The 23,858-nt window shown below is 41.8% G+C and overlaps 1 pseudogene; it reads left to right on the top strand.

Annotated features, from left to right (window-relative positions):
- The first annotated feature begins 4,368 nt into the window (after nucleotides 1-4,368).
- LOC139012820 (F-box only protein 31 pseudogene) lies at nucleotides 4,369-5,877 on the top strand (annotated as a pseudogene).
- Nucleotides 5,878-23,858: the final 17,981 nt, after the last annotated feature.

Raw genomic sequence — 23,858 nt, 5'->3', positions numbered from 1 at the left:
AATCTGATGAAACAAATAACATTCCCTGTAATTACAAATGATTCTAGCCATTGACTGTGGTTATAAACCCCAAGCTTATATCTGTAGCAGTGACTCACTGCCTTGAATTCTGTTCTCCAAAATTTAGCCTTTCACATCTCTGATATACTTAACCTCTTCTTAAGGAAATTCTCCAAGAAAGTTGGATCAACGTAAGTCAGTTTCATAGTCATACATAATGCAAAATAGCAAGAGACAGATTTCAGATGTGACCTAAAAGTTCTTTAGAGGAGAAATATGATTGTGAAGACATCCTTCAGTGAATAGCCACTGAGATCCTACTACATACATAGGACTGTTATAGGTACATTGGAGATACAAAGATTAATAAGACCCATTTTTATTAGAGGTTTAAAGACAAGGCCACAAATAGTAACAATGCCCTATTGCCCAAGATCACCATGCTATCTGGAGTATTTGATGCCCATGAGAAAGAAACTTGAAATCCAATTTACCTGGACTTTTGAAACAGAAGTAGCATGACCTAATAATGTAAGCAAATCAGCTAAGAGTGAGAGGATCTGGGATCTAAACTCAAACTTGTGTCTACTGAGAGTTGGAGATAAGCTGGTGAACAATGTGGGAAACATTAGAGTGATCCACTGAATGGCATTCCATCGTGCAGATCCAGAAAACAGCCTTCTGAAATTATCCAGAACTGATCAGGCCCTAAGGAGACTGAAACTAACAAGAATTAAAATAAACTGAATGGGAAATTAGAATCCCACTTACCAATTTGCACTGAAAACTCAGGTTTTGCCAATGAACCTGGAATCCTATGGGTCTACTGACCCAAAAGAGAGACTTCACTGAAAAACCAAATTATTCTACTCTGCATTTAAGAGCTAACTTCTAAGAGAGCGAGATTTACACCACTGGTTAGATATAGCAAACTTCTCCCTCTGCTGGCTCACCATTTTGTGCAGAAAATCCTTGGCCTGGCAACTAAGTACCTCCATGTCTGATGTAGCTTGACTCCAATTTTAACTTTATTCTTTCTCCGATGCCTGCTTGTAACGCCCCCAAAACCAAGCTCCAATCAAACAAAGTCTGCCATTCATTCCTCAGTAAGCCATGATTTCTCATGCCTTCATGCCTTAACAAATGGCTGATAACACCTAGAAAGTTCTCTTCTTCTCTCTTCATGTTCAAGACTTGGATCAAGTTCTAGCAACCCCTGATCAGACAGTAATAGAAAAAAATGTGTCCTGTTATCTTCATTAGGGTAACAAATGAAACAATCTTGGCTAGTGTACTGAAGACTGAAGCAGCATCACCCCCTAGTTTGTCTCAAATCCTATTACACTAATAAGAAGAAAGCTGAGCCCTGGCTGGTGTGGTTCAATTGGTTGGAGCATCTTCTTGTGCACCAGAAGGTCGTGGTTCGATTCCCAGTCAGGGCACATGCCTAGGTTGTAGGTTTGATCCCAGTCAGGGCGGATATAGGAAGCAAACAATCGATATATATCTCTCACATCAGTGTTTCTCTCGCTCTCTCTCCCTTCCTTCCTCTCTAAAATCAATTTTTAAAAAGAAGAAGAAGATCATGCTGGAGGCAAGCCCAAGGTGCTTTTTTCCCCCCCTAAAACCTTTATAATCCTTTAAAAAATATCTTTATTGTTGAAAGTATTACATATGTCTGCTTCCCCGCCCCCCCCCCCCATTTAAACCCCTCCAGCCTGCCCCCACCTTCCCCCCCCCTCTGCTTTCACCACCTAATTGCCCATGTCCATGGGTTATGCATATTTATTTATTTATTTATTTATTTATTGTCTTTGGTTGCTTACCTCCCCTGCCTTCCCTCTGAGATTCCCCACTCTGTTCAATGCTTCCATGTCTCTGGATCCTCTCTGTTCATCAGTTTATTTTGTTAATTATATTCCACATATGAGTGAAATCATGTGATAATTGTCTTTCTCTGACTGCTCATTTCACTCAGCCTGATACTCTCCAGGTCCCTCCATGCTACCTCAAAGGGTAAGAGATTGTTCTTTTTTACTGCTGCACGGTGTTCCATGGTATAGATGTACCACAGCTGTTTTAGCCACTCATCTACTAATGGGCACTTAAGCCTAAGGTGTTTTGTAAATACCAGGGAGAGGCACTTGGCAAGTCCTGGGGCTTCACAGGATGCTTCCTGACCAAGATCATGTGCCATTAGTAGGTGAGGCCCAGGACAATGGTAGAGGTTTGGTGGTGAGTGGAGCGGGAGAGCTGTGTAAGCAGATAGAACAGCACGGGAAAAGGCTCAGAGATAGTGTAACAGGACAATCAAAGGGTCTGGGCTGCCTATCACTACTTGAGCCAATTCAGCAGAGACAGGTTTGAATCATATAAGTGTTTATTATAAATAATAAACTCATATTAAATAAATATGATTGTGTATTCCTATACTGCCAGCAGCATGGGAGAGCAACAGGTCATCCACAAAAATCTGCTTTGCAGCCCCCTATAAGCCAGCTGCTTATCTGTGGTAAAACAAAGATTATATAGGGAAGGAGGGATTACAGGCAGGGAGAAGTAGGAGGCTGGGGTGGGACTCCATTCTTTGGGCAACAAGGTTGTTAATCTTTTCATGATAATAGGTTGTTCTTGAATGAGAATGGACCACATTCCAAGGCTGACTCCCTGGTCCAAGATTGACCCCCAGGTCCGGGGAGGGGGGGGAGGGGGGGACATACAACTCTTAGCCAGGTCAGAATGTCTTTTCTTGAACCAACACAAGGCAATCATGGTTAACAGAGCACAATTAATATTTCCCATAACCATAAATAATCCCCCAATATTCTATTTTTTTCCCTCTAACCATAGCAGCAGCCTCTGTCTCTCCTTTGATCTATTGACCTGCCTTTGACCTTCCTACACAGATTTCTTCCTAGGGCAGTGGTGTCCCTGGCTCTCTCAATCCTGGGAGAGAAAAGATGATTGGACCTCTTCACTAGCCAATCAAGCCCTCCTAACGCCATACACCAGCTGCACTCACATTCCTAGGTTCTCCTTGACCCACCAGACACACATGTACCCTTGGAGACTATCCCTCAAAATCCCATCAATACAGGATCCTAAAAGAAGAGTCTTTACACCCATTACCCAGTTATATACCAATAATAATATAGGGCTATTCTTCAAAGGAGGGATTGAGAATATTTTAGTGTTTAAATGATGGAAGTCAGTGTGTGTGGCAGATGGAATTTACACCTCTCTATCAAATAAACCACCCTAAATGTCTATTCCTGAAAAAAGGCAAATCAAATTCCTCCCAGGGCACTAAGAGGACCCTCCACAGGTCAGAGTGTTTCTCTGGTAGGAATCCAGAAAAGTGGAGAGAAGAAATCTAGCTGCTCTCAACATGAGAATGGAAGCCTGTCTGAATGGACAGGGCCAGTCTCAGCCCATAGGAATATTATGTTCATAGTGGGCAGATCCTGTGAACTTTTTTTGAGGGCATCCATTCACCCAAGGAACTAGCAAGGTTAGTCACTTGAAAGTAAAGAACTGAGGTCAACTGAAAGTGAAGAACTCAAGTCCATCCTTGCTCACATGTAGGAGCCCATTCCTACCAGGGGCCTGAGAGATTTGGCAGAGGCTGGGTGAAGGCTGAGCATAGAAGAGATTTCCCTTATGGAGTTCAAGGTCAAGTCAACCTACAGTCAATAGCTCTGCTCTAAACTATAACAAAATACCACTCAACACTCAGTAGGATGGTTATATTTTTTTAAAAAAACATTCATGAGAATTTTTAAAAATTGGACCCCTCGTACATTGCTGGTGGAAATGTAAAATAGCGGGGCCACGTTGGAAAACGAGAGTCACCAGATGGCCCAGAAGTTCCACTTCTAGGTACATACCCAAAAGAAATGGAAACATGTTCACAGAAAAAACTTGTACACAATGTTCATAGCAGCGTTATTCATAAGAGCCTCAAACGGAAACAACCCAAATACTCATCAACTGATGAATGGGTAAACAAAATGTGGTATGCCCATACACTAGAATATAGCATTCATAAAACTTTAAAATGTTATGCTAAGTGAAAGAAGCCAGTCACAAAAGACCAGATATTATGACTGCATTTATGTGAAATGTCCCCCCACCCATAGACATATCCCTGGAGGCATATCCATACAGAAAGCAGATTAGTGACTGCCTGGGGCTAGGGCGGGAGGACAGGGAGGGGGCACTGGGAAAGAGAGGCGACTGTTTAATGGTTGGGTTTATAGTCCTATAATTGGCTCCTCTCTGGGGGGCGTGGCTAGACCCTGGGGGCGTGGCTGGACTCCTGGGCGGGACACAGAGGCCCATGCTGTAGAGGCTATTACACCTGGAGGCATGGAGGAGTGCGCTTACCTCTGCAGCGTGGGCTCTTCACCGAGATGTCGGTGTCGTCAGAAGCGCCAGCGCCCAGCTGAGATGGCAGGAGCCGACGGCAAGCCGGCCCCGGCCCCCGCAGTAAAGCAAGTCGAGGCAGACGCAGCAGTGCGGTGCTGTGCGGGGAGTGGAGGAATCGATAGCCCCATGGCTCCCCCGCACTGCTCGCTGCAGGACCTGCCGGTGGAGATGCTGGTGGAGATCTTTGCCTCGCTTCCCGGCACCGACCTGCCCAGACTGGCCCAGGCCTGCACCAAATTCCACCACATCCTGCACATCGACAGCATCTGGAGACGGCGCTGCCGGGAGGAGTTTGGCGTTCCTGAAACCTTGCAGAACCTGGCGATGATCGGTATGTCTTATCGAGAAGTCTATGCGAAGCTGTTCCACCCATACAGACACATTTTGGGATTGTGGCAGCTAGATAATAGCAATAGAACACTGCTGAATGTCGTGGCAGATGGCTTATGCATTACTGGTTGGACGTTCAGGCCTTCCCTTAACACCCATGTGGATGGCCCACTGCAATTCAAGCCCTCGTTCAGAATTCGCCTGACGGAGAGGAAATCAGCCACGGTGGAGTGCATGGAAGGCCTTTATTGCAGGCCCCACAGCCACCACATGCAGATTCGGAAGGACAGGTTCAGCATCAAGTGCAACAAGACAGTCCACCGAACGGATTCACCCACGCGGCTTAGGGGAGAACCGGGGCTGGTGCTGGTGCAGGAGGACAGACAGGTGTATGACTGGCTGACCTACCGCCGCCTCTACCTCCCGCCACGCCACCCTGACGACCTCATCAGGCCAGGCCTCTTCCAAAGCAAATACCAGATCTTCAGACTAAAGAAGATTGCCATGCTCAGCTTCCATGGGAAGTATGCCAGGGTCACGAAGATCATGGGAGAGTCCATCGCGATGTTAGAGATCCACCTCAAGCGCCGCATCCAGCTGCGAGATGGCGAGATCTTCCGCAACTTCAACGAGCTCTCCCGCGTGGTCCAGGAGATTGACGAGCAAGTGTTCCGGGAGCAGCAGCAGCAGCAGCAGCAGCAGCAGCAAGAAAACGGGACTGAGGAAAGCGAGGGCCATGGCTGGCAGAGCCCTGCCCAGCCCAGCGTCGGGGAGTCCGGGGCTGCAGCTTCCGAGGAGCAGCCTGTCCCGTTTGTTCTGCCTGCGGACGTGTTCTCAATAGAACAGAACTACCCCCAAACCTGCAGGATGTGTTTCTATGGCGTGGACACTGTTACCAGACATGGCTTCGCCTCCACCCGGCGCTACCCTGGAGTCTTCATCTTGTTCGATGAGAACCACTTCGGGTTCATCTGCCTGGAGATGAGATACTTCATCCTGTTCGGCAGAGTCCAGGACACCTTCCAGAATGTGGAGGCACCATCCCCGCAGGCTTTCCTGGAGATGCTCAACCACATTCTGTCCGGACCCCCTGGGAGGAGCAGCTTGCACGCACTTTGAAGATTTGACCTTCTGACCAGGTTACCCACCTTTGTTTGTGTTTTGTTTTGTTTAATATATTTTATTGATTTTTTTACAGAGAGGAAGGGAGAGAGATAGAGAGAAACATTGATCAGCTGCCTCCTGCACACCCCCTACTGGGGATGTGCCCGCAACCAAGGTACATGCCCTTGACCAGAATCGAACCTGGGACCCTTCAGTCCGCAGGCCGAGGCTCTATCCATCAAGCCAAACCGGCTAGGGCAGGGGTCCTCAAACTTTTTAAACAGGGGGCCAGTTCACTGTCCCTCAGACCGTTGGAGGGCCGGACTATAGTTTAAAAAAAAACTATGAACAAATTCCTATGCACACTGCACATGTCTTATTTTGAAGTTAAAAAAAAAAAACGGGAACAAATACAATATTTGTATTTGCATGTGGCCCTCTGGGCCATAGTTTGAGGACCCCTAGGCTAGGGCTTTGTTTGTTTTTTTTTAATCCTCACCCGAGGATATTTTCCCATTGATGTTTAGAGAGAGTGGGGGAGAGAGGGAAAGACAGAAATAATCGATGTGAGAGAAACACATCAGTTGGTTGCCTCCTGCCCAAGCCCGGACCAGGGCCAGGCTGGGTAGGAGCCAGCAATTGGTGACCCTTTAATAAAAGTTCCTCATGTTGTGGCGACCTCCAATTTCATTGTTACCAATTGAACATAATTAAAGCATAGTGATTAATCACAAAAACAATATGTAATTATATATGTGTTTTCCGATGGTCCTAGGCGACCCCTGTAAAAGGGTCGTTCGACCCACAGGTTGAGAACCTCTACCTTAGACCTTTCCATACGCAGGTCCAGGCTCTATCCACTGAGCCAAACCAGCTAGGGCTGAGCATGTCTTTTTAAAAAGAAAGAAAGAAAAAGGAAAGATCCTAAAATTAGATAGTGGTAATTGTTAGATTGTACAACTCTGAATATAATAAAAACCATTGAATTGTAAAAATAAATAAATAAATAAAAGACGAAAAAAGTTTCTACTGGTCTATAAACTTCTCATCCTACATACTTATATTGGAATTAATTATCTTTATAATCAATATATCTTAACATTCCAAATACAAAGCATATAGAGAGTGTACAATGAAGAGAAAATCTTGTAGTGTAGGAGTGAAGGAGAGTCAATAGTATTTACTTCTGCCTCTCAGGTGTCTGAAGTTCAAATTATGCAATGTTAACATGCTAGGATAAATTAATAATTTCGTATGTGTTTTTATTCTATCAGATAATTCATATTTATGACTGACCAAATGTAAAGATAAGTTACAAAACTCTCAAAATTATATTTGGGCTTGTACAGAAATAATGTAATACCTTCCTAGGAAAATATAGTCCTCTTTCTACTGCCATTAAATAAGCAATATGGAAAATACTTCATAAGTAAGAAACAGTTTATGGGGTGGATTAAAATATTCCTTTTCATACAGACAAATTCAAGTACATAAGAGACTTGAGTGAGGGGTCCCTAGGACACTGAGATAAACATAGAAGTCCTGCTCCATTTCTAGAACTGTGTCACTTAGTTCCACCAAGATTGGCAGAGTTCACATACTTTCTGAGTCAAAAATTAAGAATATTTCATTTTTACATATTTGTGAGAATTCCAGTATCTAATTGATCAGCCAGCAAATAAATCTTTAGAAGCAGAACCACTGGATTGGTCAAAGTTCCTGACATTTCTAGAAATAGCCATGACAGATGCAGGAGTTCACAGTTGCTATGGGCTCCAAATATTTTAACAAAAATAAAGAAATAAGCATATATATTGACCACTGAGGAGAGCAAAAGACCCCAGATTATATTCACCGAGTTCCTCCTTCTGACAAAGTTAGAAAACCAGGTGTGGTATTTGAATTACAATTAAAACTAAATCTACACAGAGAATTCAACCACTATGAGCAAGTAATTATGATTAATCATACCAAATAAAGTTTTATAAGACTACGTAAAACCTGAATCATCTGAATAACTACCTTAACTGGCCATTTCATATTTCTTACACAGCTCCTTAAATTTTGAAATCATATGATTGTATATAACTTATATGTTTATTAGGACCCATAAATGTAGGTGATGAGTTATTTTTAACTCTTCTGAATAGGTGGAACACATGGGATATGAATTAACAAGTTAATAAGTTAGAATTTGAGCAAACTGAAAAGATTTCAAGATATTAAATGAATTTCCATATGGTCATTTTAAGGCCAGAAAATATTGAAGAAAAGCAATCAGTATGTCATCAACATACACAATATTCTTTAGACTGAGATATAACTGTTTGAGTTTTACTATTTTAACACAAAAGAAGGCAACTAGTGCTCCTTAGGCTTCCATGAAAACAATCAAGTTGCCACAATAGATAACCACACAGTTCAGCATTGAGGACTCACACAATCCTACACAGATCGTACTTGACCCGGTGCACCCTAGAGATGTTTCCCCAAATAGCTCCCCAGAGCACATCTCTTTCAAAGGAAAGCTTTGGAAGGGAAAAAAAAAAAAAAGAGGCTGGATTTAGATGCTGTTTCTCATATTAACAGATGGACAGCCACGCCCCACATGTATGAATTCTCTCTTGACATGGTTTAGTCACAGAAATCCCACAGATGACTGCCAGGATGGACCATTATTATGCGCTAAGGATGCCTTGTACTAAGCATTAATATTACACAGAATCCAAATTTCAAAAGAGATGAACTGACTCCATGAGACCAAGTTTACATCGGAACTTATGGATAAATGCTGCTACCAATGGCCCTATAAATCAGTGAATTGCTTCCAGAGAAGACTTTATCTTAGTTCAACACTAAATGTATTTATTTGTATATGTATACCTATCCTTCCCTTAAAAACATTTTTTTTGAGATGACAAGTTTTCAATTAAAACAAATCTAATCTGATCAAGCTCTACTTTTACAGTATGTTTTCTCCAGTAAATTCCAATTTTCGTAAATGATAATTCAACCAATCATCACAAAATATATGCTAGGCACTGAGAAGTAGTCTTGCCCCAAAGAAGCTTCCCACCTCCATGGAGAGACAAGTAAGAAAGGATTGCCATGGAAACTAGAAATTATAACATAACAAGTCATACAATGCAGCCAGAAGTAGAGAGACACAGGAAAATATTTAGGCCACCAGGGAGTTGGGGGTTAAAAGAGTTCAACATGGGGAAACATGTCTGAACATCTTGGAGAACCCGCTGAAATTTGACAAGTAGAAATGACCAACCAGAGGGCGTTGGGGGCAAGAGGCACATGGCCAGCTAGAGCAAATAGCCCGTGCACACCCACCGAGGCATGAAACAGCACAGCATGCTCGACAAACAGTTGTTGAACTGGCATTGTATTTACACATAGAACAGTTGTGTTAATATATTCTATAATTTCCTTATAAATAAACTTTGCATGAAAGCCACATTGCTGCTCTTCCCCATCTTAAATGGGTGGGTGTGGTGGAAATCCCATGAATTTTCTAAGAAATTTTGCAAGATCATGCAAAACACATTCTGGTGGAAAGTTACAAACACAATTACAGCAGACATAAATTCAGAAATGACTTACAGTTGAACTTAAATGAAGAGGAAGCCCCCTCCAATTTATATCTTTTCCATCACCCTTGGATTTCAGGGTTAGCATTTTATTCAATAGTTTATTCAGCAGCACCAGGAGGTAGAAGTTTTTCCTGCGTGCACAGTGCAGAGGTTAGAACTTTGGACGGACCTGAGAGTTAATCTTGTCTTTGTTTCTCAGGAATTATGTGGCCCTGGGTAAATGTTTTTATCTTCTCAAGCCTCAGTTTCCTTGTGTATAAAACAGAGGTTATACTAACACATGCCTCAAATGGATAGTCTGACAATTAAATGAAGTTCTATCTAAAGATCTTTGCAGAGAGCCTGGTATGCAGTAAGAGCTCAATAAATAATTTTAAAATAAGAACAAAATAAGGCAATACATTGGTCTGTAATGCAAGCAAAACTAGGAATTTACGCAATTATCAAGATAATTGAGAACGAATCCTCATTCTTGAGACATAACCAGCCAGTTTAGATATAAAAATGATGTGGGTTTCAGATGAAAATGGTTCAGGATTTGATTTTCCTAACAGAGACAATTCTTTTTCCTTTTAGCCTATAGGGCCAACCTCAACTTCTGATCTCACTAAAAACTGCCTAGACTTCTTGGACCTTTTTGTCCCATTTAACTCTGTTGTTAAAAGATACTTATATTGTTTCTTATAAATAGATGTCCAAAAGAAAAGTACCTTCACACCAAAGGATGCGGTATTGGGATATTTGAGAAGCCTGAAGCTCATAAACAGCATGGCACACTTACAATAGCTGGTGGAAGCCCACACACAGGAGCAGTTCCCATGGACACTGTGATATCTTAACACTGTCCCCATTGACTGGCTCATCAGTTGATGGTACAGCACAGTGTTTTTCAACACTGGCTGCATGTAAAAACCACCTGGGGCCCCTTTTAAATTCCCTTGTGTCTTCTGGTGGAATTGGTCTAGGCAGCAGCCTTGGCATCTGTATTTTTAAATTTCCCGTGTGATTTAAATGCGCATCCAGTATTGAAAACTACTAGTGTGGCATAACGTCCACTTATAATTTGGAAAACAAGAGAGGGAATAAAAGGAAGTACTTGTTATAAAATACTTAAAGATGTTTGTGTGTTTTTTTAAATAAATTACAAGTGGGAAATAATTTGTCATTAAATGCCTTTTGTTAAATTTAATTCAATTAAACTGTAATTTTTACTGAACGCTTATTATGTACACTATACATTGTGCTAATAACTGTCAGGAATATTTTGAAAAGTCAATTCCCTTTTTGGCAGAGGGAAAAATCTGATTAGGAAGACATTTACACACAAAAACATGATTAGCGATAACTATAACACAGTAATATGAACAACTGAATAGTCTGATTCTAAAGCTCTGAGAAGATCAGGGAAAATGGCCAAGGTGGCTGGGATTTCTGGGGAATACTTCAAGGAGGCGGCGGGACACAAAGGTCTGAAAGCAGCAAGGTTTGTAAAAGAGAAGAAAGAGTAAGGACTCAGCCTTTCTTTTTGGGGTTGTACACTGGGAAGAATCCCGTTTTCAAGTTAGCTTTCTAGGCAGGCCTACTTTATTGTTACCTAGTTTAAAAGCATGCCCAGCCTGCCCTAGCCTCATCTGGGCTCTTCTTTGTTCATAATTCAGAACCTGTGTAGGATGTGAGTAAGCATGCCCCATGATTAAATGGCAGCCGTAACCTCTTTCTGCAAAGGAAAACTCTCCAAGATCACAAATCTGTAGAAATTAGATGTTTGTAAAACTCTTAAACTTATTTCATTTTCACTCACTACCCAAGTGGGTTTCCTGGCTTTTTTTTTTCCTTTGGCTAATGTTCTTTAGTTTACCATTGGTCTTCATTCTACCATTTTGGTCCCTGGTTGTGTCCTCCCTTTAAAATGTTGGCAGTATTTACTTTAAAGTAAGTTTTAATATCGGTTGAGAATTTTTCTTTCATTTGCAATTTGTGGTTGGGAAGTGATCTGCTTTTTGTTTCAGGTTGTTTTAATAGTTTCCAATATAATATTCCTTCTTGCACTCCAGTGGGTTCATTTACAAAACACTTAATGTTATTTGTGTCTTTGAAGAACTATATTCAGTGAGAACAAAAGTAAGTTCCTTCACAGAGCTTGTGATGGTTTGTAATTGGCAAACTACTAACTTGGCCAGGTTTATGAACTAATAAAGAGAAGGAAACTTTCGAATGTTTACTCTTTTCTTTCTATTCACTCATTTATTCATTCAACAAATGTTTATTGAAACGTCTTCTCTATGTGTCAGGCACCACACTAGGCACAGATAAGGCTCAGCCTCTGCCTCCAGATGATGTAATTCTTTGGGAGGAGGGTATGGAGAGGAGACAGAAACATAGAGAGACAAAAACACAATGTGAATAATGTCACGACAGAGGTATGCACAGGAAGTTACGGGAAGCCCAGAGGGAGGGGAAGCTCACCCCTAAGTGGTGGGGCAACTCTAGTAAAAGCATAAGGTTTTAGCTGCACAAATAAGAGAGAAAAAGTCACGTCATACAGAGGAAGCAGTTTGTACAAAGGCCTAAAGTCACAAGATAGTATGAAGCTTAGAGTGTGGAGGAAGTGACCCAAGATAAGACTGAAGAGATGAACAACAACCAAATATGAAAGATCTGGTAAGTGGTGCCAAGAGGCATGAACTTAACTGTATAAAGAACGTGGACTTACTAAAGTGCCGTAAGTAAGAAGATGAATGATCTGGCTTAACATGGCTCTGGTTTGGAAAACAGAGTGAAAACAGGGAGAATAGAAGAAGTAGATGCAGTAACCTAAGCGAGAAATAAGACCATGAACCAGACTAATAGACATTTTTATATAGGAAAGGGGATGAATTTGAGAGGCAGTAGGAGGTAGAACTGACAGAATACATGGATGATTTGAGGAGGATATACTAGTATATGTAAATGGGGAAAAGGCCGGCAGACAAGCATCATGTCTAGGTTACTAGCTTGTAATGTCTAGGTTTCTAGCTTGAACAATTGCATGGATATGATGCCACTACCTAAACGTTCCTCTCTGACACTCAATGTGGCTTAAGTAAATTTTGCCCAGAACAAAGTTAAACAAATGGGTGTAAGTAATAATGAAAGTTTAAATGATTCATTCATGATTCAATGAATAAAATGGGCAAAATTTCATTTGTGGTTATAATATTTGGATGATATCTGAATGGAGTACTTCTTAATCTGAGTCTATTACTTTTAAATAAATCAGCACAGGAAGTAGAGACTGGAAAATGTACCCTTTTGATATGAATAATCTAAACACATTTTCCTCTGCTTATTAAAATCATAGACCTCTGATATCACTTCTCATCCATTTGTTTAACCTCTGAGTCCAGAAAAGAGACAACAGGCAGACATCAGCTTGACCATAGCCAGGATGTCAACTGACTGAAGAATCCCATTGGGTCAAGGATTGGTCTATAGATTACTGATTCTGTGGGCCTTCATATGTACATGGCAGACCCTGAGGCATATTTAGGGTCACAGGGAGCAGACTTTCTCATATTAAATATGTTATGCTACTTCACATAGCAAACATTTTTCTGATGTTTGATATGTTTAGAAGGCAAAGAAATTTGAAATGGCAAGAAACCAAAGAAAAAATGGTAAAAGGGCCTAGCCCTCAAATGAAATAAAAATGGATAGAACTATCCATTTCATGAATAATGAGTCTGGAGCACTTCCTGGCATATGCTCACCGGTACTATGTGTCAGAAACCAAATCAGTTTCCTGTCCTACTGGAATGTGCAGGCTAGTAAAAAAAGACATTTAACCAATGACTAAAGTTTGCTGAAAATTCAGAAAATAAACCAAAAAATATACAATTCCAAAATGGTAAAAAAATAAAATGAAATAAGAGTCTCTTGGCTCATTTCTAGAACACTGAGACACCTTATATAAAGTAGGCCAAAATGGATAATAATAAAAGAATTTTAAAGAACCGTGGACATGCATATAGACTCATTTTCAAAATGAAAAGCAAACTATAAAATGTGAACATAATAATAATTTGGGGCAAGAGTCTACAGGGTGGCAACCAAGTCTTTAAAGAAGAAAACACATAGTAAATGATTGATACTACATTATTACATGTATATTATAATATGCAATTGATATTATAATATATAATATTAAAATTACCATAAAATACACAATAATATATTACTAACATATTACAATACAACATATCGTACCACAATAATATTGTGTATTGTATTACCTGAGTTCAAAGAAACAGAAACAATAGGATATATGTATGAGTCTCACCCCTAAGAGCTGTCATGATACAGATGTCCACTTTTGGTGGTATTGGTATAACATGCAGAACCATCTGTAAATTAGGCTCAAGATCTTTCTTCCCTGCTGATTTGGTTCTAAGGAACTCCACTCGGGGTCATAGCATGAATTGAGAGTGAGGAGGCAATACAATAGGAATCAGTTTTGAAAGAGTCTGAACCACTTGCTAGAGCATCTTACTAGTGTCTTCTAGACTTGTCCAAGCTCAGTCTCATAGATTTCATTTCAACTTGAAGACAGGTTGTGCTGTACACACCCAACCTTGTGGCCGGATGGGTCAGACAACATGCAATTCATGATGGGAAGCTCAAGCCACATAGTCACATGGTGTCCCATGGTTAGGCAGTCAATCTCTTCATGGTACAGTAACAAGCCAGATGCTGTTTGCGAAAGAATAATTGCTTAACAGAGGAAGGCATAAATCTGCTCTAAAAGCCTAGAGAGCTACTAGCCAGAAGCTCCATACAGCATCCCTATTTGCTATGCACACATTGTCAGCGGATCTGCTGGATCATAAGGCCCAGGTGATGGAGGATCAGGCACTGAGGTCAGAATTGCTGCAGAGACTTCTCTTGCTTTGTTCACACTCAAAACTGGCAGCATTATGGGATAACTCTGCACATAGCTAGGAGTAGCATATTCAAATGTGGTATAAGTGACCTCAAATTTTTCTTTAAAACTACATACCAAGTACTGTACTTTTTTTTCATGGTAGATAATGCAAGGTACAAAACTTATCTTTTACCTTACTCCAGACCATTGAACTCCCAAAACTTCATGGAGGGCATGGGCTCCTGAATTTTTGTGGAGTTATGTCCCACTCTCTTATTTAAATATTTATTACGAGGCATCTGATTTGCTACTTAGTGTTCATCAGGTGCAATCAACATATTATGATATATAGGACCAGCATGCACTGTCATTACAATCAGTTTTTCTGCAACCTATATTACAGCAGACAGCAGAATTGACATAGAGCCCTACCTGACTCAAGTGTGAAGGTCTACTGGTGGCTGTGCCAGATAAAAGCAAATCTCTTCAAGTTTTCCTCGCAAATTGGTTTGGAGGAAAAGATATTATTCAGGTCAAGAGCTGAATTCCAAGTTCCAGGGCCTGTGTTTATTGGTCCCCAAAGAGCAGGGATGGGGAACCTTTTTTCTGCCAAGGGCTATTTGAATATTTATAACATCATTTATGGGCCATACAACATTATCAACTTAAAAATTAGGCTCCTATATTTGTTCAAACATTTAATTAACTCACCCTTAAAGCCTTGGCAGGGCCAGACCAAATGATTTCATGGGCCTTATACGGCCCACAGGCTGGACGTTCCCCACCCCTGCCATAGAGATACCATATTTGGGATAGTAGCTGCAGTTGGATTTACCACCTGATTAAGTTTATGATTCTTAATAATTATCCAAGATCCAGCCAATTGCTGCATAAAAAAACAACAACAGGTAAATTAAATGGGGATGTGATAGGCATTACTCTGAACCTTTTCAAGTCTATGATGGTGGCACTAATCTTTACAAATTGCTCCAGGGATATGATATTGCTTTTGAATTACTATATTTATAGTGATGGGAAGTTCCAGAAGCTTCCATTTTGTTCTATAATGTCCCTTACTCCATGGGTCAGAGAGCCAATGTGGGGATTCTGACTATTGCCAATTATACATTCCGATGATCCCAATGATACATTCAAGACTGAGGAAATAACCATAGAATGGGTCAATTGCCCAACTGGGCTCACTGTGAGTTAAACTTGGGCTTATATGTCTGTCTTCTGATCACTGAAAATCCCCATTTGCACTGGTAGGCTACAGTGGGTAGGTTAGGTCATAGGAATTAACATAATTAAGAGTCAGTATCCAGTAATTCCTAGAAGTTCTGGGTATTTTCTTTTTCACATGCACAGTCATCTATCAAATGGCTACAGATCCCTTTAAGAAAAGACAGAAAGATTTATGGCATTTACTTGAAGTGATAACAAAAGGTCCTTCCTCAAGGAGACCTAGACTTCCCTAAAATCAAAAGTCTTTGAATCTGTGAGTTCAGGTCAGGAAAAGGTGAATGACCCTTACTCCCCACTGTGGCAGCTCTAGTAGCCTGCCCAGCGACTTCACTCCTAGGGACACTAGGATCAAGTAGCCACCACCAAAGCTCTCTGTAGCCCAACACACTCTGACGATTACTATGTCCCTGCTGCCTTCTACATAAACTTACAATTTCAGTACAAAGAACCCCATATAACGGGGAGAAGAAACATGGAGCTTACTTATCATGAACTGGTACTTTCATGGTAAAGATGATTCCCTCCGGAGAAACTGTGACCTAGGCCAGTGGTCGGCAAACTCATTAGTCAACAGAGCCAAATATCAACAATACAACGATTGAAATTTCTTTTGAGAGTCAAAATTTTTAAACTTAAACTATATAGGTAGGTACATTGTTATTAACTTAATTAGGGTACTCCTAAGGCTTAGGAAGAGCCACACTCAAGGGGCCAAAGAGCCGCAGTTTGCTGACCACGGAGTCTAGGCCAACTTCATGCAGGTTTGAGGTTCTGATTTATTCACCTTCATGGTCCAGGGACTTCCCAGTTGAGAAATGAACAAGCAACCATGCCTTTCTAATGCCATAGTTCACGCATCTGAAAGATCTATGTACTAATACTATCTCTTTCAAAGGGCTATTGTGAGAATTGAATATGACAATGAATAAAAGCACATCGCATAATGTAGACTATATAGCTAATTCTTGATAAATATTAGTTGTTACTATTATTTTAAAAGAGACTATTACACAGAAAAGGGCAGCTTGGCCACCATACACTGGCCAGCATAGCAGGACAAGAGCACACGAACTTCAGAATGTTGCAGGGTCGGTTTTTGCCACTTGACTTTCCCTGAGCAGCTGTTCTCCCTCAAGTTGACTGAAGTTGTATACCTTCGGCTCCTCTGGCGGGACTACGTGCATACCCTCGGCCCTGGCTGAGCTTGTCCTCAAAGCAGCCTGACTCTCTAACCTTAAGTAAACTCAGCGATCCAGGGCCTCTGACAAATGCACGGTAAGGACGACGTTACGACAGAGGAGCTGCTTGATTTATTGTGCCTTATGAAATAGAAACCTCCTCACATCATGGGAATTAGTGATGGAATTTTTCAAAGAATAACAAAATGAAGTCAGGAATGGAAGAAAAAAAAATGCCCGGGTCCAACCAAAAAACTTTCTAATAAAAAATGCAAACCAGATGCAGTTAGAGATGACTGATAATTAAGGATGATAAATGACTAATGTTTTCTATTGAATTATCCAGTGCACACTATTGTTTCTACAGGAGGGAATGATTTACATATGGCTGCTGGGCTACCTTTTTACCTAAATTTGATTTCACAGGCAATTCTCCCAATCCCAAAGTGCCCTCTCCATCACTGAATCCTGTACTTACCTCAGGTGACCATCTTACCTTTCAGAGGCTTCTTTTAGAACAATAAGAAAGGATGGAAGAGATTATGGATAAATATTCTTTCCAATGAGCATAAAATTTATGCAACAAAGCACAATAAGTAGGATTCAAATTCTATTTCCTCAGTAAGGATGATGCATTAGCCTGAAGCTACTATTTTCCCAAACCAGTCTATCTTGTGACAAAATGTACGTATTTTTCAGGCACATGTAGGGGGTGAGGTACCTGGTCTGAGATTAAACCTTCCTTAAATCCCAGAACAATCCCACACTCTTGTTGCCATTTATCAAGAGTGCAGCCTGTTGCGTGAGATCCCAAAGAGTTTTGGTCTACACCATCTAACATAGTATTAAAGGTAGGCTGCTTTTTACTATTACCCATTGTTTAATCTGTACTAGCATTATCTCACCAACTAGGTTATGAACAAGGACTAGATTCGCTGCCCCTATTCATTTAATACCATGTGAGCATGAAGAGTATCTCAACAAATATTCAATGATTACTTGACAAAGGATGCTTGCTCCATTATTAGGACTATGCTAATATTCAACTGAGACAACCAGCTTCAGCCAGACTTGGTATGTAACTTCAGGAATATTTTAGATATGAGGTGATAGTGTTAACTACAAGAAGGAAAGGCTTTTTGTTTGTTTTGTCTTGTTTTTCATTTATCTTTATTGCTGAAAGTATCACAGATGTGCCCCATTTTTTCCCATTGACCCCCTCCACCACGCCCCTGCTCCCTGCCCCAGGCCTTCACCACACTATTGTCTGTGTCCATGGACTGGGCATATATGCATATGTTCACTGGTTAACCAAAGAAGGAGAGTTTGTTTTGTTTTGTTTTGTTTTGTTTTGTTTTGTTTTGTTTTTGGTTTGTTTTTAATCTTCACCCGAGGACATTTTTCTATTGATTTTTAGAGACAGTGGAAGAGAGAAGGAAAGACAGAAAGAAATATGGATGTGAGAGAAACATATCAATTGGTTGCCTCCTGCACATGCTCTGACCAGGGCCCCGGGCTGGGGAGGAGCCTGCAACCAAGGTACATGCCCTTGAGCGAAATCAAACCCAGGACCCTTCCATCCATAGGCCGATGCTCTATCCACTGAGCCAAACTGGCTAGGGCAAGAAGGAGAGTTTTAATGAAAAAAAGACTAATAGTCGAATGATCAACCTCTTTCTACCCCTAGAGAACCTTACTAAAGCGGAAAATAGGCCTTTTCTAGTCAAAGTTGCTGTGTATCCATTATTGTCATTTGAAATTGTCAATGGAGTTGTTAAATCATCACTCTAAATAGGGAAGAAAAATAATGTTTACTTTATATATTTTGAAGGAAAAACAGCCCCAATCTGGGAAGAAAGGAAATGTCTTCTAAGAAGAAACTTGATTCCTCCCGCCCACCCCTGTAGGGCCAGTAGGAGGATTTCGGTTTAATCCACCTGATTACCTGAGGACATTCTATGTAAAGGGATTTAGGGGATTTTTCATGTGGATTCTTAGTCAGCGCATTTAATTATCTCAGACAATATAACTCTCTTTACCTTTGCTGCCTTGCTTGTAAAAGAGGCATCCTGCTTTCCAGACAGAAGTTTCCAGCAAACTTTGACGGAATCAGATGAAAGAAACTACATAAGAAAGGAAAGTAATCTGTTGGAGCCTCTTATCTCATTTTGGATGTCTACGTGTCTTGTTTGATTTCCTAATCACACTCTTCAAAGCCCAGATGTTGCACATCTGGAACAGAGCAGGTTGGACACTGTGGTGATGACAACGTTAGAGAAAAGTCACTCTTCGGTTCCCCATCAGACAGCCAAACTGCTCTGTTCGTTTTAAATTTAAAAATTGGCCCCAGCTGCTCCAACTTCTTTTGGCTCCTTATTTAGAGCACTAAATAAAGACAAATAATTAATCAGCCCATTGGAAAGAAAGTAAGCAAATGTCATGTGAGTTAGAGACTGACTGAGGTTACAACAGTTGGGGTCACCAGAGAGTTATTGCATATCTTCTTTCAAATTTTCTCCAGAAGTGTTGGGTTAAATGGTACAACTGGGCCAAATCTCCTAACACACACTGCAAAGCTTGTGTCTGGCTGTGGGATCTATACCCTTGCAGTGAGATGGCCAGAGAAAACATTCATATTTATTTTAGATATTTGACTGAAAGTCTATTTTTATGGAGCTGGTAGGGAAGAAGGGGGGTTTCTTCCTTAATATTCTTGAAGCTGATTTAAATATTTGACTTTTCACAAGTGAAAATTATCTGACAAAAAATCCATTTTGAATACAGTGGCTATCAGCCAACACTAGTAATTATTAAAACTACTGAGAGTTGATCTAGGATGAAAAGAAACACATATAAGACCATTTAGTCCCTCCTCGTTTACACAGTATCTGTATTACAAAAGCAACAGTTCTGAAATGTAAATGTAGTTATAATTATCTGTACTTGCTTTGTCAGCTGCTAGAATTTGGGGTTTAAAGACAAAGGGGTGTAAGGATGCTGTTTTGAAGGTTTTTAGTGACAATTGCTAGATCTTCTCTATTAATCACAAGTCACAGGAAGCACATCCTCACTCACACTAAGGATATACATGGCTTACATGTCTGGGGAAGTTGAGGCATGAACTGGCACTCCTTGTTCCAGGGTTTTCAATGTCATACACACTGTATCTTTCTCTTGGCTCTACAGTCTCTGTTTGACTTTATTTTTTTATTTATTTATCTATTTATTTTTTGTATTGCATGAATCCTTAGTTTGAGAGCCCTGAAGCTCACAAATTCATTCCAGGAAGCTGAAATAGGGCATTTCATATTGTTGCCCCTGCAAGGACTCTTAGGAATACCAAGAGACCAAGCCAGAAGGTGGCAACCCATAGGGTGAGCTGATTGGATCGGCAGTTAGCATGCAACTAATCAGAACAAAACAGGGCCCCAACCCTGCAGGTTCAGTGAGCTTCCTACTAATCCTTGGCTGTAGAGTGGACCCTTAGCCCAGCTGTGTCCAGACTTAAATATGCTACAGATCTCTCAACCTCATGAAAACACCATTTAGACACCATATTTTCTTGAAGATAGATCAATAATGTATTTTGATATGAAGGGTGGCATTGGTTCATCCTCAGAGGTCCCTAGAAATTGAAAATCTCCATCAATGTTGTAAACAAAGCAGATCCTACTCAGACTGGAAGGACCAATGGAATAAATAGCAGATGCTATTAGATATATCACAATGGTTCTTAAACCTGCACCAGAGGAAGGGCAGGTGATTCGAAGAAGTGTTCAGGTCACACAACTGGTTAGCATGAAGCTGGGACTGGAAGTCAGACTCTCAGAATTTGGTGCCTGTCCCAGCAGAATCAGCATCGCCTTAGAACTTGTCAGCAGTGCAAATCTCAGGCCCCAGTCAAGACCTACAGACTCAGGGACTCTAGCCTGGGGCCCAGCAATCTGAGTTGTGGGAACCCTCCCAAATTATTCTGATCCATGCTGAAGTTTGGGAATGACTGATATGCCACAACAATCAGCAAACCTTAGCTGAGACTTGTTTTTCCAGCTGTGGCCATTATGTTCTGAACCTGTTCTGATGCTACATCTTAACACTAAAAGCCAATTATAGTGTGATTTCTAACCCCATATTCTTCTCCCCAGCTTTTGGAAGAGTTCATTTTAGCTTCTAGGGGGAAAAAAATGTCTCCCTCACTGATCAATGTGCCAGCTTTTATTCTTAGAACCAGGCCTGAATTGAATTATCTGTAAAGGTCTTTAATATCTCACCAACACATGGGAAAATAAACCAACAATGTGTTGATTTTTTTTTTTTTTTTTGGCTTTCCTTTTCTATGATTGAATTACTGAAAACAACTCATAGCTTTGCAATCCTGAGCTCTGTGGATTTACAGGAGATCTACTAAAAATGCCATAAACTCAAAGCAATTCGGTAAAGGAAAATAGGAATTCAAGCTATCACACAAATGCCAACGGCCCGAGTGGCTTATGATTAAAACATAAGGTCTACTTTTCATCATTTTTATAGCTAATTACAAAGATTTATCAGTATCTAAAAGAAGCCCCCCAGAGGAAACAGGGCGGCATGCAGTGATTAATGATAACCAGTTTCTACTCAGAGTGGAAAACTACCACACTCCAAACTCTCATGTATGCAATGCAGATCGCTATTGCTTCTGAAGGAAAGAACTGGTCAGAGTTGAGGGCATACTCGGGCCATAAATGACACTCACTTGCCTACTTCTTCCATCCCCAACTGAAGTCCCATTAACTCCACAAAGCTTCCCTCACTGTAATGTTATTTCCTTCTCTTCAAGTCGAAATTATATTCAAGGCACCATGTAGGGCTGAATTATCAAAGTATTTGGAAGTCAGACCAGCTCGACCCTTCCACTTAGTAGATGTGTGGGTACCAGTTAAGCTATTAATCTCTAAGCCTCAGCTTCCTCATCTGTAAACATGTGGTGAATAATAGTACCATTACAGATCTGTTTTAATAATTCAATGTGATAAAAGATATAAGATGCTTAATACATTGTTTAAGTAAATGCTGAATAAATGGTGCTATTATATTGGTACTAGAGGCCCGATGCACAAAAATTTGTGCACTTGGCGGGGGAGGGGGGGGGGGGTCCCTCAGCCCGGCCTGTGCCCTCTCGCAGTCTGGGACCCCTCAGGGGATGACCACCTGGGGGATCGGGCCTAAGCTGGCAGTCAGACATCCCTCTGGCAGCCCGGGAGCCCGCAGGAGATGACCACTTGCCAGCGGGGAGCAGGCCTAAGCTGCAGTCAGACATCCTTAGCGCTGCTGAGGAGGCAGGAGAGGCTCCCACCACCACCACCACCGCTGTACTGGCAGCTGTCAGCCTGGCTTATGGCTGAGCAGAGCTCCCCCTGTGGGAGCCCACTGACCACCAGGGGGCAGCTCCTGCATTGAGCATCTGCCCCCTGGTGGTCAGTGTTTGTCATAGTGACCAGTCATTCCCAGTCGTTCTGCTGTTAGGGTCAATTTGCATATTGCCCTTTTATTATATAGGAGTGCCTGGCCATCCTGGGTGAGGGGCTGGTGGCTGTTTGCAGGCTGGCCACAGCCCCTTCTGTGTGGGGGTCCCCACTGGGGTGCCTGGCCAGCCAGGGTGAGGGGTTGAGGGCCATTTTCAGACTGGCCACAGCCCCTTCAGGGTTGGGCGGGGGGGGGGGGGGGGGTCCTGCTGGGGTGCCTGGCCAGTCTGGGTGAGTGGCTGATGGCAGTTTGCAGGCTGGCCAAGTCCCCCAGCGGGGACCCTCACCCCATGAGGGTGTGGCCAGCCTGGGTGAGTGGCTGATGGCTGTTTGCAGGCTGGCCACAGCCCCTTCAGAGTAGGGGTCCCCACTGGGGTGCCTGACCATCCTGGGTGAGGGGCTGAGGGCTTTTGTAGGCTGGCCACAGCCCCTTCAGGGTGGGGGGTCCTGCTGGGGTGCCTGGCCAGTCTGGGTGAGGGGCTGATGGCTGTTTGCAGGCTGGCCACAACCCCCAGCCACCCAAGCTCCCAGTGGAGGCTGGCTGGAAGCAGGTATCTAAGATTTGTTTATCTTCTATAATTGAAACTTTGTTGCCTTTAGCGGAGGCCACAGCCTGCTCAGGGATGGTGGGAAGCTTGGCTTCCTCCATCACCAGGGCAACCAAGCCTTCTGCTTGCTTCAACTCCATGGCTGCCGGCCGCCATCTTGGTTGGGTTAATTTGCATATAGTTGCTCTGATTAGGGTGTAGCGAAGGTATGGTCAATTAGCATCTTTGTCTTTTATTAGTGTAGATTATTGTTCAAATGCAGTTTATGTGTGATGGTGTCACAGAGTAGGATGTAAGTTCCTGGAAAACAAGCACTAGGTGTATGACTTCTATAGGAGAAAATGGAGGAAGGGAGAAGGTAGGAAAGGAGGAAAACCATTCAAACCCTCCCACCATTCAAACCCTCCCACCAACTGGCTGGTTCCTGGAATTCTAACTTCAGAGCTCCAGTCCTTCACTTCCGGTTTCTGACCTCATGAATCTATCTGGTTTTGCAAACATCTCTCCAATAGGATAAATACAAGATCTGAAAGTTGTTGTTTTTTTTTAATTCAAATTTTGGAGAAAGAGAACATGTAAGAGTATCAGATACAGGAGAGGGGGCACAAGGGAATAGGTGTCCATGCACCAAGAACAACCCTTGCATCTTTCAAAGCTCTCTGGACCCCAACCACCGGCAACAAACTGGAAACCAGTGTAGAAACCCACATGTTTCTTATGCTGATACAGGAATCCTAAGAGAACACAAAAGACATGTAAGTATCTTCATTCTCTGACAGAAAACACATCTTGATCACTGTCTTCAGAGACGAGTCTCCCTTTCCTGATTAAGCGTCTATCCAGAGAACTCAGAAAAAGAAAGGGAGCACATGGCTACCACTCAATGTGTCTTCTGTATATTTGGTTTCATTTTGATTCATGTAGTTCTGCTTTTATAGGGCCCTGTAATTGTTCCAAACCCTCCCAGAGGGACCAATTGGCAAGTAGCTATATCTAACCTTTTTAATTTGAACCTTCAA

This window comes from Myotis yumanensis, unplaced genomic scaffold (genome assembly GCF_028538775.1).
Source record: "Myotis yumanensis isolate MYYU_CA2020_CCGP unplaced genomic scaffold, mMyoYum1.0.hap1 SCAF_6, whole genome shotgun sequence".
NCBI classification, from domain to species: Eukaryota; Metazoa; Chordata; class Mammalia; order Chiroptera; family Vespertilionidae; genus Myotis; species Myotis yumanensis.
The sequence above is the reverse complement of the archived record's forward strand: the minus strand, read 5'-3'. Positions and strand labels throughout refer to the sequence as shown.